Source organism: Molossus molossus, unplaced genomic scaffold, assembly GCF_014108415.1.
Source record: "Molossus molossus isolate mMolMol1 unplaced genomic scaffold, mMolMol1.p scaffold_m16_p_1, whole genome shotgun sequence".
Taxonomy (NCBI): domain Eukaryota; kingdom Metazoa; phylum Chordata; class Mammalia; order Chiroptera; family Molossidae; genus Molossus; species Molossus molossus.
This window is the reverse complement of record NW_023425344.1, coordinates 61,572,931-61,588,958: the sequence shown is the minus strand read 5'-3', so window position 1 is coordinate 61,588,958 and position 16,028 is coordinate 61,572,931. Positions and strand designations below refer to the sequence as shown.

Sequence of the window (16,028 nt, the reverse complement as noted above, 5' to 3'; positions counted from 1 at the left end):
CCTGGAAGCTCATACCTTATGGATCTCCAAGGGAGCATTTTCAACAGAGTAGGTGTGGAATCCAGACTGCTGGAGGCTGAGAGTAAATCAAAGACTAGAATAAAGAAGAGGTAGCAAGTGAAATCTATGTTGTTGGTTTTTCATTGTTAATCCTCACCTGAGGATATTTTTTCTATGTATGTATGTATGTATGTATGTATGTATGTATTTTAGAGAGAGTGGAAGGAATAGAAGGGTAGGAAGGGATGGGGAGAGAGAGAAACATCATTGTCAGTAGGCTGCCTCCCGCACCGACCAGGGGCTTGGGATGGAACCTGCAACCCAGGTATGTGCCCTTGACTAAGAATTGAACCCATGACCCTTTGGTGCACAGGCCAACTCTCTAACCACTGAGCAACACTGGCCAGGGCACAAAAACTATGTTTTTGAGAAAAATCTCTTCAAAAAGAAGGGAAGTAATGAGACGGGAACTTGCCTGAGTAAGCTGAAGCTACGAAAGGTGTTTTAAGATGGAGGAAGTATGCCTGTGTTCATGGGCTAAGGGGAAGAGCTACTTGAGAGGGAGAGATGAGATACTCTAAGAGAGTCTTGGGAGAGGACAGAGAGAAGAATAACAACGGGTAGAGTTAGGAGGCTTAGATATAAAATGAGGACCTTCATCTTGTAAGAGTGGGGTTGGAGGAAAGAGGGAGAGAGAGTGGGGGGAATACAAATTACAAAAGATAAAAAAGATATTTTTGGTGGAGAGAAGTTGAGCTTCTGTCCAGGGGTGATATCTGAAATACTTAACGACCAGCATAGAGTAGGCACGAGCCTAGGTCTCCGGTAGAGGCTGGGCAGCTGAGGAGCGGACAGCAGAGGGAGGCAACAAAACAATAGGGCTGAAGCAACATCTCTCAGCTAGAACTTTAAAAGCCTGAATACAAATTGTCTAAATTCCTCAAAAACCATCATTTGTGACAAAAAATATGATACTATAAAGTGATTCATCTTTATTTTTTTGGTATGTGCCCCTAGCGGGAACCAAATCCAGGACTCCCTGGTCCGCAGGCCGATGCTCCAACCCCTGAGCCAAACCAGCCAGCTCTCTGATTTAGGTGCTTTTTAAAAAATCAAATAAATAATGGATGCCTTCTATAAACTTAATGCACATTGGCAAAAGGTTCGAAGAGAGGGACTTGATTGAAATAAAAACTGTTCGCACTCTTTTGGCTGACTCTCTTGCCAAAAAAACCCCCCCAAAAACAGTCTCATAGTTCAAATAGGGAAAACAGGGTTCCAGTGAACTTGAGACACAGAATCTGGTGTTCACTTGAGGTTCTCCCTCTGAGCACCAAGCGCAGACCCCTTTGCAACTCTGCTCCCCCGCAGGAGGAGAGAGCGCTGATCACACCTAGCACTCAGGAGAATACAGGAGACTGCCTGGCGGCGCCCAGATCACAACTGCCAAGTGCATAGTATGGAAACTGTCGCCAAGGAGATTGTCCCAACCTCAGCCCCATGCTAGCTTACAAAGGAAGGCACCCTTGTACTTGCCAGCCTGCATTTTGGAAACATGTATTTCTCCCTCGTCACTCCAAAGCACTGCAGGTCTCTAGCACCAGATATGCTGGTCTGAGGGATGCTGGCCAGCGGAGCCGGCTGTGAAGGATGGATAGGTCCTTGATCTAGAACGTGCTATATGTGGCTATAGCCCTTTCAAAACAGGATTTTGGGCCTGAAAGAGACCTTTTATCCAATGCTAGCTCTTTAGAGATGAGAAAACTGTGGCAGCTGACTATTTAATAGAAGATTAACCCAACATGTGGATCTTTCATTTTATTTTTTTCCTATTAACAGTAATCTTTATTTAGCATTTAGAAGTATCGACTCTGTGCTAAGCATTCCAAATATTATCATAGTTAATGTTCTCAAACACTCTATAAAGTTTTTTTTCTTTTCTCTAGTTACATCATCTGTAAGATAGGGATAATATTATCATCTTCATTACAGGATCCATTTGGTTCTTTTCATCCAGAATCCTTACTTCCAACTTTCTTATTGGAAAGCTTGTTATAGTTTATATACACATGAAGGGGGTTTCTTGATACATATTACTGATTTGTAAATTAGGTGAGATGACCGAATGAGACATCCTCAAAGTTTTAAGATGCGATATGGAATGCATTATATTTAAATGTATAGCTGATATATTGACCCAGTGGGGCTCAGCATAATCAGAACACAATTTTATTCTCTTCTATCATGCCTGGGCAACCTGCTCTGTGGGGCTAGCTGTTTTCCTGCCCCTTGGATGAATTAATACATAGGCCCTATCACTTTTTGGGTCACTCTTAAATAGTAAAAAGTCCTCTGGTTACTTTCAGTCAAAATTACAGCCTTATATCAGTAATATGTCAGGAGCAGTGTAAAAGAAAAAAACTCCATACTTGAGTAGCAAAGGGGAGTAATGGCAGGCTTCCTCTGTATGTCTCCCAGCCTGGAACGCCTCCCCTTCTTCCACACTCACTAGGCCGCCCGACTCCTCCAGGATTAGAGTGCGGAAGAGGAGGCAGAAAGGCTCTGGAGGGCTCCAGCTGGCCTTGCTCCCTCTGGCCATGGCAGATGTTTCCAGCTGACACTTTCTCTCCTGAGCACTTTTATGGGTTTGTCAGAACCACCGCTGAGGAATCTCTCACCACCTCTTTTCTTGGCACAGGCAAGTTCATTTTTCTTCTGACTGGTTGCCTTAGATTCCGCCCCCGCCCCCACGCCCAGGCCCTGGGCACCTGGAGGCAAACCTCTGGCTTCTTTCTGTTGAAGGCTCTTTACTTTCCAAGCAGTCTCTCCGGTAGGATCAAAGTCAAGCCCACACTGTCTCACTCTCCTAAGCTTGTCTTCCGTGGGAGTAAACCACTTCCTCACCGTAGTTCTTACCCTGTATTCAGGCCATTTTTGCCATCTCTGGCCCTTTAGATTTCTCAGGCATGAGGTAGACACCAGTCCATGGTGCTCCCCAAACTGCAAGGGACACGTCCTGGGCTCTCTGAGAGCTCTGCCCAAAGTGCCTCTCACCAGACTCAAGGTGAGAGTGAAGCCCCCGTCACCCTCTGCACTCCCCTGGGTGGGGGGCGGGGACGACATAGGAAAGGGGCTCTTAGAACACCTACAACTCCTCTACAGAAACCACTCTCTAATCCACAGGCTCCTCAGCCTCCACTTCAAACCTCTTATACCTTCAAGGTAAGTGAGACATCAAGGGAGCACTCCTTCGCAAGTCCTATACCTTGTTTGGAATGTAAAAGTGGTAGACAGCTATTTTGTGGAGACTGATAAAATGGAAACAAAATAACAGCTCCCATTGAACATCCTGTTACCAAATGTATTCTCCCTCTCTTTCTTTTTCTTTTTTTTTATCCTCACCCGAGGACATTTTTCGATATTTTGTTCAGATGGAGTGGGAGGGAGAGAGAGAGAGAGAGAGAGAAACATTGACACGAAAGGGACACATGTAGTGGTTGCCACCTGCAAGACCCAACCAGGGCCGGGACAAACTGCAACAGAGGCACGTGCCCCTAGCAGGAACTTCGGTCTCTCTGGACCGCAGGCTGACGCTCTAACCGCTGAGCCAAACCAGCCAGGGCTCATTCTCTTTCTAATTACCCCTACAAGGTTTCCTTTAATAAGTAGATACTGGTAAAAATCAAATGATATTTTAATGAACTTTGTGTAGTTTTGTTGTTTATCAGAGAAGACTTGAATTATGGGTGGTTGAAGAAGGTCTGGCAATAACTTTATTATACAGAAATTTTTATTATAACTAGATTCATTGCAATGTGACCAGTGGCAGGGATTCCCAGAATGCTGGAACTGTTATTTAAGAGTTGTGCTTCTCGCCCTGGCCGGTTTGGCTCAGCGGTTGGAGCTTTGGCCTGCAGTACAGAGAGACCCAGGTTCGGTTCCCACTAAGGGCACGTACCTCAGTTGCAGTTTGTCCCCGGCCCTGGTTGGTCGTGCGGGTGGAAGCCACTCGATGTGTCCCTTCACATCGATGTTTCTCTCTCTCTCTTCCTCTCTCTCCCTCCCGCTCTATCTGAACAAAAAATGGAAAAATGTCCTCGGGTGAGGATAAAAAAAAAAGAGTTGTGCTTCTCAAGTCTGTTTTTCCAACTGAATAAGGGAAGCGATTTGAATCTTCATCAACAACAAATTGGCTGTCCAAGAGAAAGGAAATGAATGTGAATATAGAGATTCCTTGTAATTCTAAATGGTCTATAGTTGTTTCAGTTAGATAAGTTTACTTATACAAAAAAAACTCCATCACCCCTACTCAGATGATGGACGCCTGTGCTATTCACCAGAGTTAGGTCAGCACAGTTGGTAGAACAACATGCTGGTGCCTCATTGGGATCCTGTGGCATGATTATGTCCCTACGTATTGATCTCCATTCTACCCCAGGAAGTTTGTGGCTGGCATCTGTCTTCAGGCCTTAAACTTGTTCTGTAGTTGGCCCTTTCCTCAAAGCTTGAAGCTTTTGGAACACTGTCAACATCCTTCAAGAATACAAGATGAGCCCTGGCCAGTTTGGCTCAGTGGTTAGAGCGTCCTCCTGCGGTCCGGAGAGACCCGGGTTTGGTTCCCGCGAAGGGCATGTGCCTCGGTTGCAGTTTGTCCCCGGCCCTGGTTGGTTGTGCGGGTGGCAGCCACTCGATGTGTCCCTTTCACGTCGATGTTTCCCCCTCTCTCTCTTCCTCTCTCTCCCTCCCGCTCTGTCTGTACAAAAAATGGAAAAATGTCCTCGGATGAAGACTAAAAAAAAAAAGAATACAAGATGATCCCTGGCCGGTTTGGCTCAGCGGTTGGAGTGTCGGCCTGTGGACCAGAGAGTCCCAGGTTCGGTTCCTGCTAGGAGCATGTACCAAAAAAAAAAAAAAAAAAAGAATACAAGATGAATCTTTATACACATATTTTAAAAAAGACATCCAGCAGTGTGACACTATTTCAATTTTACACCTATACATAATATAAAATATCTGAGGTCATATTGAGTATATGGTGGACATATTTTAGTGGGTAGGAGCCCACGACCAATAAAAGAAAGATAACAGCACAGTTAAATTTGTTTTGTTTGTCTTCAGTTTTCTTGAAGCTTTACTAAAACTCTCATGACGTTAACAGAATCTGTGTATAGCAACCAACTCTTCTTCATGGCCAGCATTTTTTTCCAAACCTCACCCAAGGATGTTTTTCCATTTATCTTTAGATGGGGGGGGGGGGGGGGAGAAAGAGAGAGAGACATTAATGTGAAAGAGACACACCTATTGGTTGCCTCCTGAGGGACCCCAACCAGGGCAGGGGGCCCAGCCACAACTAAGGTACATGCCCTTGACCGGAATCGAAACCTCAACTCTGGTCTGACACTCTAACTGCTGAGCCAAACCGTCCATGGCCATGGCCAGCATTTTAACGTAATATTTCAGCTGTCAATACCACTGTGAGGAATGTAATTTATTTCACTCTGGGTTTATGTAGATAGACATTTTGGAGATGAAGGTGGCAGTGATGTAATGCTGCTGACAAATGGCACTGAGCTTGCTATCTCCACAAATTCAAGTTGGCTTCTTAAGCAAAAGTGAGCCTGGCTCTAAGTGAAATGAAAATGTTCAAATAAATTAAACATAGTGCAAGGATTCTCAGTCCTTCCATAGAGAAAAGGAAAAGTAAGGGCATTTTACCACTCAGGGATCCTATTCCCAAGAAAGGCAGTGTCTTAGTCATGGGCATGTCAGAATCAGCCCTGGCTCTTATAAAAATACTCATGTATTAGGCTCAACTGCCCACCCTCCCCACTCCGAGTTCTGACTCAGGGGGTCTGAGGTGGACCCAGGCATTTGCATTGTTTAAAAGCACTCCCCCCTCCCCCCCATGATTCTGATATGCAGACAGTTGAGAGGGACCACTAATTGTTTGGATGGGTCCAGAAGTTTTTAAAGAATGGATTGGAAGGTCTGGCTGGAGGGCTCTTTCAGTCAAGGCAGAGTGGTTGGAGGTAGGAGGGGTGTCACCTCAGAGCCGGGGTTCATTCACAGATAGATCTCAAGCAATTCTTAACTTGGAGAAAGTGACAGATCACTTTGAGAGTCTGATGGAAGCTATAGTTACTCTCTCAGAAAAATACACATAGGCTAACCCCTACAAAAATTTAGCACATACTTTCAGAGGGTTCTAGATTAGAATCAAGTTTTTGTTTTTGCTATTTTAACCGGACGGGTAACAGTCCCATTTGTCAAGATGAGGAAAACAGGAGAGGCCGGGTCCCTGGCCATCTAGCAGCTAGGAGAAAAAAGTAACAAGTCAGTATATGCATACCTAGACAATAATTACAACAGCATGGGGAGAGGGTGAGTTCTCCAATGTTAACCTGGAGAATTTGAATCATGTGCTTTGAGAAGCAACAGATGAATGAGACAGGAGTGGTATGGAGGCCCCTGAAAAGAATGGAGTTCTGGTTGATAAAGGGGGACCCATTGTGTGTGGGAGCCCCTAAGACTACTTTTGGAATAGAAGTTAATGGTGAGCCTGTGATTAAAATGGCACCGATCCAGCTGCTGCTAGAGGTCACTGACAAGGTGCCACTGGTAGGTCCGGGTCTGGGGTGGAAGAAGCTATTAAAATGCGTATGAATTCAGTTTTGTAACAGACCCGGAGGAGACTCTGGGAGGAAGGGAGCGAGCTGGTGATGGGAGGGCGGCCTTGGAGTCCGCTATTCATTGCCAGGGTCAGAAGTTGGCCCCTGTTTGTTCTTTACGATGAAAGAAAACCGCGGGAGAGCGCCGAGTGGCGGAGAACTACGTTCAGCCGGTGGGCACAAGCATGGATTTTAGCTGCTATGTGCAAAAACCCTAGGTGTGTGGACAGAAGGGAGCCAGCCAGAAGGTTACGACAGGTCAGGAATAAATAACCACCAGGCGGAGGATCCCTCAGACTCCGTCCTTCCTTTTGTTGGGTGAGGAGCGCCAGGCAGGCGCGTCCACAAAGGCTTTGGAAAGAAGCGGTTCAACTGTCCCCACGCGGCTCCAGCCCCGGTAACTATTAGGGACCCCGAGGGGTGGTGGAAGCGGAGGCCCGGGGGTTCAGCTGTCGCCCGGAGGCCTCGCAGCAGGGACCCCAGAATAAGTCGGGGGCGGGCCGCGGCTCGGCGGGCGGGCGGGCAGATCCCACCCCTTCCTGAAAGAAGCGCCCTCCTCTCCGCGACTGGAGCCGCCGCCGCCGCCGCCGCAGGTCACGGCCCCGCGAGGCGCCCGCGGCCCCGCCGCCCCGGAGCAGGTAAGCGCCCCGATGCGCTCGCGGCGCCCCGTCCTCCGCCCGGGCCCGCCGGGCAGCCAGGGGGAGTCGGGCCCGGCTCCGCGCCCTGCCCGGAGGCAGAGACCGGGGGCGGCGGGCGCTGCAGCGGGGCTCGGGCGGCGGGGTCCGCCCGGCAGCGGGGCCCTGCTCGGCTCCGTCACTCTCCCCGGGGCGCCCCGAGCGCGGGGCCACCAGCCCGAGCCCCCGCGAGCGGACGCCCCGAGCGAGGCGCAGGTGCCGGGCGGCTCCCGGAGTCCCTGCGGACTCTCCCCGCGGACCGAGCGCCGAGCCGGCGCGCCCGGGTCCCGCCGCCGCCGCAGTGCCGGCCGCCGAGCCCCTGCGCCTCCCGCCGGCTGCGGCTCCAGCCCCGTCCTTTGACAGGTGCCCGCACCCGCAGCCCCAGCGATGCCCAGGCCTTTTGTTGTTGGGTGGACTCTGGTCGGAGGCGACCGCAAGTTTGGCCCCCCAGCCTCGCTGCCACTCGCTGTTCACTTTACCGTTAGCCAAGTCGGCGGGCCCGGGAGCGGGCATCCCGGCACCGAGGCACCAACTTGCCGTGCCCTGCGCACCGCCCTCCGCGTGCAGGCACAGCCTCGCTGCCCTTCCTGGGCGCGCGCCGGCGAGGGACGGGCTTTCTCTGGGGACACGCCGGTGGGGGCACCCAGGCTGTTTGGGGGCATCCGTTACAATAAATAAAAGTCATTAGCTTGCGTTATGGAGGGAGCCCTTGTTCACTGCTTTGCTCCTCCTCAAATAAAGTAGAGGACGAGTTTTCCCATTTTTAATTCATACTCCTTTTCTCTCCACTCATCCCTCTCCGCAGTCCACCGCTACCTCCACTGCACTTGACTGTATCTCAGACATTTCACTGATTTTTGGGGGGTGGGGGGTTCAGATTTATTCCCACCAGACCTTCTTTCAGGGCTAAGCTAGGATTGTGACTACGAATATGAGAACATAGCCCAGCTGAAATGGAAGCCCCTCTCCTAGAGTGAACCCATTATGACTTCCTACGTGCCCGGTCCTGTTAGGGAACCAAATATAATAAATGATGGGTTTTGTTTTTTAAGGTTCTTGGATATATCTTGCACCTCACTTTTCACTTTCAATATATCTTGGGGAATTTTCCATGTTAATGCTTAAAGAGTTTCCTAACTCTTTATATGATGGGTCAATTGATAAATTATTATCAGTGGTTTCACACAAAAAAAGTTACTGGGTCTATTATAATAACAAAGCCTAAACAGTAATGTTACTTTCTGCTTCTTCATTTGTCTGCTTGAATCAAAGGCAGATTTTTGATAGTGCAGTGCTGTAACCCCATTCTGGGCTGCAGTTCATCAAAAGTATAGGTGAAAATGTGGATGTATAAACTCCATGGTAGCAGTTAATAAATTGACCTACTTAAAGTTTTCAAAGAAAAATGGTTAGGCTCATATATGTGATATTTGCAGATCAAAGAATCTTAGAGTCTCAGGTCTCATTCATTAAATCCCAAACGTTTTCTTCTACATGTCCTAGAGACACCGTGTTTCCAAGATTAACTAATAGCTGTCATATCTTAATGAACTAGAAATGTGAGTTTAATCTTCAAGGCATAGCATAGGAATTTTAATGGTGTGTCCTTTATTTAAACACATGTAATAAATGTGTTGCAAGCTCCCCTAGTTGGACACTCAAAACTGGACATGGTAAATAAAAGGATGAAGAAGTTTTGCTAACGATAATGAATAGATAGCAGATGTTATGACATTGAGTAAACATAAAGTATTTGGAAAATACATGATTATTATAATATGCCATTAGCTGAAGGCAATCTGTTTAGATTATTTAAATCAATATTAAAGTGTCTTTATAACAATTGTTTAATTCATGTGTTTCACATCAAGTGCCTTTCACAGGTTGCTCTGCAGAGGAGATTTGCTCTATGGCATAGTTTTTTTTTTTACATGAACATAATAATGTCTGATGTTTAGGCTTTGTTTTAGAACGGCGGTTTTCAACTGGTGTGTCACAAGAATTTTTAAAACGTGAGATATCTGTTTAGTCAGGACACTGACCTTTTGCCCCCTAGATTGTCAAATTAAAAAATGACAACAGCGCTGGCCAGTTTGGCTCAGCGGTTAGTGTCGGCCCTCGGACCAGAAAGTCCTGGGGTTGGTTTCCACTAAGGGCACGTACCTTGGTTGCAGTTGGTCCCCGCCCTGGTTGGGGTCGTGTGGATGGCAGCCACTCGATGTGTCTCTCTCACGTGGATGTTTCTCTCTCTCTCTTCCTCCCTCTCTCCCTCCCGCTCTATCTGAAAGGTAAATTAAAAAATGTCCTCGGGTGAGGATAAAAAACAAAAATGACAACAGCCAAAACAACGATAACTGTGAATGAGTCAAAATTACACCTTTTTTTTTTTTTTTTGTCAGATCTGCAAAAAATATATTTTTGGTTTGCCACGGAATTTTAGTGATTAGTTCATGTGTGCCATGATTTGAAAAGGCTGAACATCGCTGTTATAGAGCTATCACAGTCATGCTTACGACGACTTTGCAGGGGATTTTTGTTTTGCTCACTTTACCTGTTCTGAGATCACTTTGCTTTACACTCTTGTCTGTCCTCCTGCTTTGTTCCCCTGTGACTAGGCACACCACCGCAGTACAGTGGCCAGATTAGCAAGACACCTGCCAAAATGACAGAGGGAAAACTAGCTGGCCCTGCAGTCTTAGCCACTTGGTTTCTCTATAATCTGGCCACTTGGGATCAGTTCCATTACCAATTAAGCAAGACAGCCACAGACAAGATAATGTATTCCCTGTCAGTCTTCCCCTTCACGAGAAGGATCTACAACGCTCAGAATCCACACTACAATGGTGATTAGGTTCTCTGCGGCTGAAATGAGATAGGTGCTAAAGTTCTCAATGTGTGATTCAAAGACCAGGGGTTGTTGAATATGAGTCTAAGTTCGTGAAAAGGCTAGGGACATACCCAGGTATGTAGTACATATTTTCCTCATCCTGGAGCTGATGGTACCTGTGTATTTTTATGTTTTTTGATAAATTGCTCTAAGCACTTTCAAACTAAGTGAGTGAAACTTCAACAAGTTATTGTGATCATCCAATAGTCCTTTCCTGGCATGTCTGGATTTTGAAAGACAACTTGTGGCAATGCAAAGTCAATGCAAAGTGATTTCAGACAGGCCGGTTACAATGATATTTTGAGATAATAATGGAATTTTTGGCATTAGCCTTTAAATTCAGCTCCACAGTATTCAAAGTCAAGTCAATTCTGCTGGGTAGGACTTAGAATTCTTTTACCAAATGAGAAGTGAACAATTTTGTTTTTAGCGTTTGTAAGCGGCCTTTCTCTAGGTCAGTGCTGTCCACTAAAACTTTGTAAGTGATGGAAATAGTCTACAATCTGCCCGTTGTGGTAGCCAAGAGCCACATGTGGCTATTAAGCACTTGAAAAATGCCTAGTGCACCTTGGCCAGTTTTGCTCAGTGGTTAGAGCATCGGCCTGCAGTCCAGAGAGACCCGGGTTCGGTTCCCGCTAAGGGCACACACCTCAGTTGCAGTTTGTCTCCTGCCCTGGTTGGGTTGTGCAGGAGGCAGCCACTCGATGTGTCCCTTTCACGTTGATGTTTCTCTCTCTGTCTCTTCCTCTTTCTTCCTACTCTATCTGAACAAAAAGTGGAAAAATGTCCTCGGGTGAGGATAAAAACAAAAACAAAAACAAAAAAAGAAAAGAAAAATGCCTAGTGCAATTGAAGAACTGAATTTTCATTTTTGTTTAATTTTAATTAACTTAAATAGCCCCTGGGGCTAGTGGCTGCCATACTAGACAGTGAAGCTCTAAATTCTCTTCACCCATCTCCTGCAGAGATGACTCTTGATGGCAATATTCCTTTAATTAGAACAAAGTGGAAACTGACATTGATAGAACCAGGAATGAGGAAGATTTGACTCTGTAATCCCGTTGTTTCCCTCCTCCCCCAAAAACACTTGTATTTACTCTAAAGATCATGTTTTATGCTGAAGATCAACTCCGAAAATAAAGCTTCCCTTTTAAATTCCATATGTCTGCTAGCCACAAAAATAAGCATCACCTAGAGTTGTTTAGATGCTTCACCCATGTGTCTGTGTTCTTGAACTTGCTTGAATTTGCTCTCTTGCACATTATAGAATTATTTATTCTGAGAGTTGGCTTCTGCACTTTTTAAATTTTTTAAGGGGAGGGAGATTTGGAAAGAGGTAGGAATTGATGGTGATTTCCACACACCCCTCCCCCACCCCAGCATTCACAGACACTTCCACAAGTCTGACAAATGAGTTCCCCTGCCTCAAGGAGTGACTGAAGGCTCTGTCTCCCCTGGGACCTTCTTGTCTGGTTTCTTTCCCTTGAGCTTCAAACCCAGGTCTTCTCACTCAGCCCAGCCCCTGTGGATGAAAAGAAAACCTATTATTATTTTTGGTTAAAACCATTAAAATAGGATTTTATTTAGCATTTGCCATGTTGTTTCAGTTTTTAAACTAATTTGTTCTGATTAAAGCCATCATTTGACCATTAAGAGTGACACGTTTTTAATTAGACTTTTTCACAAGACACTGCCTCTCCTATTTTCTTATGAGTGAATGACTGTCCCTTGCCCAGCCTAATAGTACCTAGGATACCTCTCTTTAGGCCAGAGCTCAGGGTCTTGGTGGTCCCCCTTCAATCAGTGGGGCTCTTTCTCAGTCATTTATTTAGAACTTTTTCAAATGTGTTTGTGCATACTAACTAAAATATAAATTAAATTTACCCCTGAATTTTCTGCCCTGAAGGTGTTAACACCCTAGGTTGACATTTCCCAAATTAGTGTCCATCCCATAAGGGGACAGAGATGCTTGAATAAATTTAGAAAATGCTCCATATACTTCATGTGTGTGTAGATTTGCAATGCACAATAGCATGGTAAGATGAGATATACAGACTTATTTAACTTTTTAATTAATGTTTTCAAAAATTTTTTATACAATGCTTATAGTATTTTTCAAACTATATGTCTTGGGTCATGAAATCCATTTAACAGGTTAGGATCAGCATTTTTTATTAAATTTATTGGAGTGACATTAGTTAATAAAATTTTATATGTTTCAAGTGTACAATTCTGTGATACATGATCTGTATATTGCATTGTGGGCCCACCACTCAAAGTGAGATCATCTTCTATCACCATATGTTTGACCCTCTTTACCCTTTACTAACCCCTCATCCTCTTTCCCTTTGGTAACCACCATACTGTTGTCTGAGTTGTTTGTCCGTTTATTGCTTTCAGTTTTATATTCCACATATGAGTGAAATCATACGGTTCTTGACTTTTTCTGTCTGATAATTTCACTTAGCATGATATTCTCAAAGTCCATCATGTTGTTGCAAATGGTAGTATTTCATCTTTTCATATGGTGGAGTGGTATTCCAATGTACATATGTTCCACAAATAGTAACAGGAATATGAAAAGATGCTCAACTTCACTAGTCATTAGGGAAATGCAAATCCAAACTACCATGAGAGCCTGGCCGGTGTGGCTCAGTGGTTGGGCATCAACTCATGCACCAAGAGGTCACCTGTTCGATTCCCGGTCAGAGCACATGTCCAAGTTGTGGTCCCAATCCCCAGTGGGGGGGCATGCAGGAGAGGACCAATCAATGTTCTCTGTCAACCATGTTTCTGTCTCTTTCTCCCTACCTCTCTCTCTAAAATCAATAAAGAAAAAAAAATTAAAAAGAAAACTACCATGAGATACCACCTCACACCTTTTAGAATGGCTTTTATCAACAAGACAAGTATAGGAGAGGTTGTGGAGAAAAAGGAACCCTCATTCACTGCTGGTGGGAGTGTAATCTGGTACAACCACTATGGAAAACAGTATGGCGACTCCTCAAAAAATTAAGAATAGAGTTACCATATGACACAGTAATCCTTCTTCTGGGTATTTACCTGAAGAATTTGAAAACAGTTTTTCACAAAGATATATACACTCCTGTGTTCATTGCAGCATTATTCACAGTGGCCAAGATATGGAAACACCGAAGTATCCTTATAGTAAGCACTATATAAGCATGGTCATTATTTGTAGTATTATTATTATAAAATGTATGTATATATACTGGATCATGATGTAAAATACTGCCTCTGAAACTAGGCTTGGGACCCACTTTGGGAAGTACTGATCTAAGACGTATGTAATAGATGGTAACATTGTTCAGTACTTACCAAAGGCTCCATGCTGAATTCTGTACATGTATTATCTTGTCTGTACCTCAGAGCAGCCCTTTGATGGTAGACACTGCCATAATCCCACGGTAGCTACATCCCAGTTAGTCATAGAGGCAGAACCCACAAGTTCAACCATCTCACCTCCCATATTTCCATGCGATATCGCTGCATAAGTAGACATCTGCAGACCTGTGAGACTCAAACATTGTACAGCACTGCACAGGTGCAGAAATGAGCTGACAACAGTGGTTTTCTGAGTAAGATGAGGCTTGATGGGTGAGAGGGGAGTCATTGCACATTTAGGCTGGAAGAGACCTCACTGCTGCCAACCTGTGGCTTCTGAAGGTTAATGCCCTCGGATAGGCAGTTTGGTGCCCAAAGAAACCTGAATGTCCCAACAGATTATGTCTCCAGAACTCAGTCTTTCCCTCCTAACCACTTCCTAATGTCTGCATACTGGTATGTAGCAAATAGTGACAAATAGTGTGAATAGGTATGTCTATCCCATCCATAAATCTCCCAATTTTTACTAACTTCTAAATTATTTGTTTTTCAAAACCACTGCTTGCCTGAAAGTACTTCATTTTATTTATGTGTGTGTGTGCGTGTGTGTGTGTGTGTAACAGTACAACATTATATTAATTTCAGGTATAAACCATAATGATTTGATTTTTTTATCCTCACCCGAGGACATTATTGCATTCCAGATAGAGTGGGAGGGAGAGAGAGAGAAAGAAACACAGAGAAACATTGATGTAACAGAGACACATCGACTGGTTGCCACCCACACGACCCCAACCAAGGCCAGGGACAAACTGCAACCAAGATAACCGCAGGTGGACGCTCTAACTGCTGAACAGGCCAGGGTCACTTGTTTTTTTTTAAGGTACATGATGCCATATGTGATGTTGAACATTTCTTCATATGTCTCCTGGCCATTTGTATGTCCAGTTTGGAGAGGTGTCTATTCAGCTCCTCTGCCCATTTTTTAATTGGGTTCTTTGTCTTCCTTTTGTTGAGTTGTATGAATACTCTATGTATTTTGGAAATTAACCTCTTATCTGATATATCATTGGCAATGATGTTCTCCCATACAGTGGGTTGCTTTTTCATTTTGATGGCTATTTCTTTTACTGTGCAGAAGCTATTGAGTTTGATGTAGTCCCATGTGTTCATTTTTTCCTTTGTTTCTGTTGCCTTACGGGATGTATCAGTGAAAATTCTGCTGCGTATGATGTCCGAAATTTTGTTGCCTACATTTTCTTCTAGAATTTTGATGGATTCACAGGTCACATTTAAGTCTTTTATCCATTTTGAGTTTATTTTTGTGTATGGTATAAGTTGATGGTCTAGTTTTACTTTTTTGCATGTAGCTGTCCAGTTTTCCCAACACCATTTATTAAAGAGGCTATCTTTACTCCACTGTATGCTCTTGCCTCCTTTGTCAAATATTAATTGAGCATAGTGTCTTGGGTCCATTTCTGGGTTCTCTGTTCTGTTCCACTGGTCTATATGCCTGTTCTTGTGCCAGTACCAGGCTGTTTAGATTACAGTTGCTTTGTAGTATAACCTGATATCTGCTATTGTTATCCCACCTACTTTGTCCTTCTTTTTCAAGATTGCTGTGGCTCTTCGGGGTCTTTTTTGGTTCCATATCAACTTTTGAAGTGTTTGTTCTATTTCCGTGAAACATGTCGTTGGTATTTTGATGGGTATTGCATTGAATCTATAGATTGCTTTGGGTAGTATGGACATTTTAATGATGTTAATCCTTCCAATCCATGAACAAGGTATGTGTTTCCACTTTTTTATATCTTCCTCTATTTCTTTTTTCAATGTCCTGTAGTTTTCTGCAAATAGGTCCTTTACTTCTTTGGTTAAGTTTATTCCTAGGTATCTTAATTTTTTTGCTGATGGTAAATGGGATTGTTTTTTCAGTTTCTCTTTCTGTGAGTTCATCATTGGTGTATAAGAATGCCGTCAATTTCTTGACATTAATTTTGTATCCTGCTACTTTGCCAAATTTATTTATTAAGTCTAGTAGATTTTTGATGGAGTCTTTAGGGTTTTCTGTGTATAATATCATGTCATCTGCAAATAATGACAGTTTTACTTCCTCCTTTCCAATTTGGATCCATTTTATTTTTTCTTCCTGTCTGATTGCTGTGGCTAAGACTTCCAGTACTATGTTAAATAAGAGTGGCGAAAATGGGCATTCCTGTCTTGTTCCTGTTCTTAAGGGAAATGCTTTTGTTTCTGCCCATTGAGTATGATGTTGGCTGAATGTCTTTCATATATGGCCTTTATTATGTTGAGAAATGATCCCTCTATTCTCACATTGCTGAGCGTTTTTATCAGAAATGGATGCTGAATTTTGTTGAATGCATTTTCAGCGACTATTGATATGATCATGTAGTTTTTATTCTTCATTTTGTTTATGTGGTGTATCACATTTAT

At 44.2% G+C, this 16,028-nt stretch overlaps 1 protein-coding gene across 1 annotated transcript in view; it reads left to right on the top strand.

The window, feature by feature from the left end:
• Positions 1-7,262: 7,262 nt before the first annotated feature.
• Positions 7,263-16,028, top strand: part of TMEM150C (transmembrane protein 150C) — a 96,570-nt gene continuing 87,804 nt past the window's right edge. The window contains exon 1 of the mRNA XM_036271707.1: positions 7,263-7,306. The gene's annotated coding sequence lies outside the window, so the exon portion shown is untranslated. The remainder of the gene's footprint in view (positions 7,307-16,028) is intronic.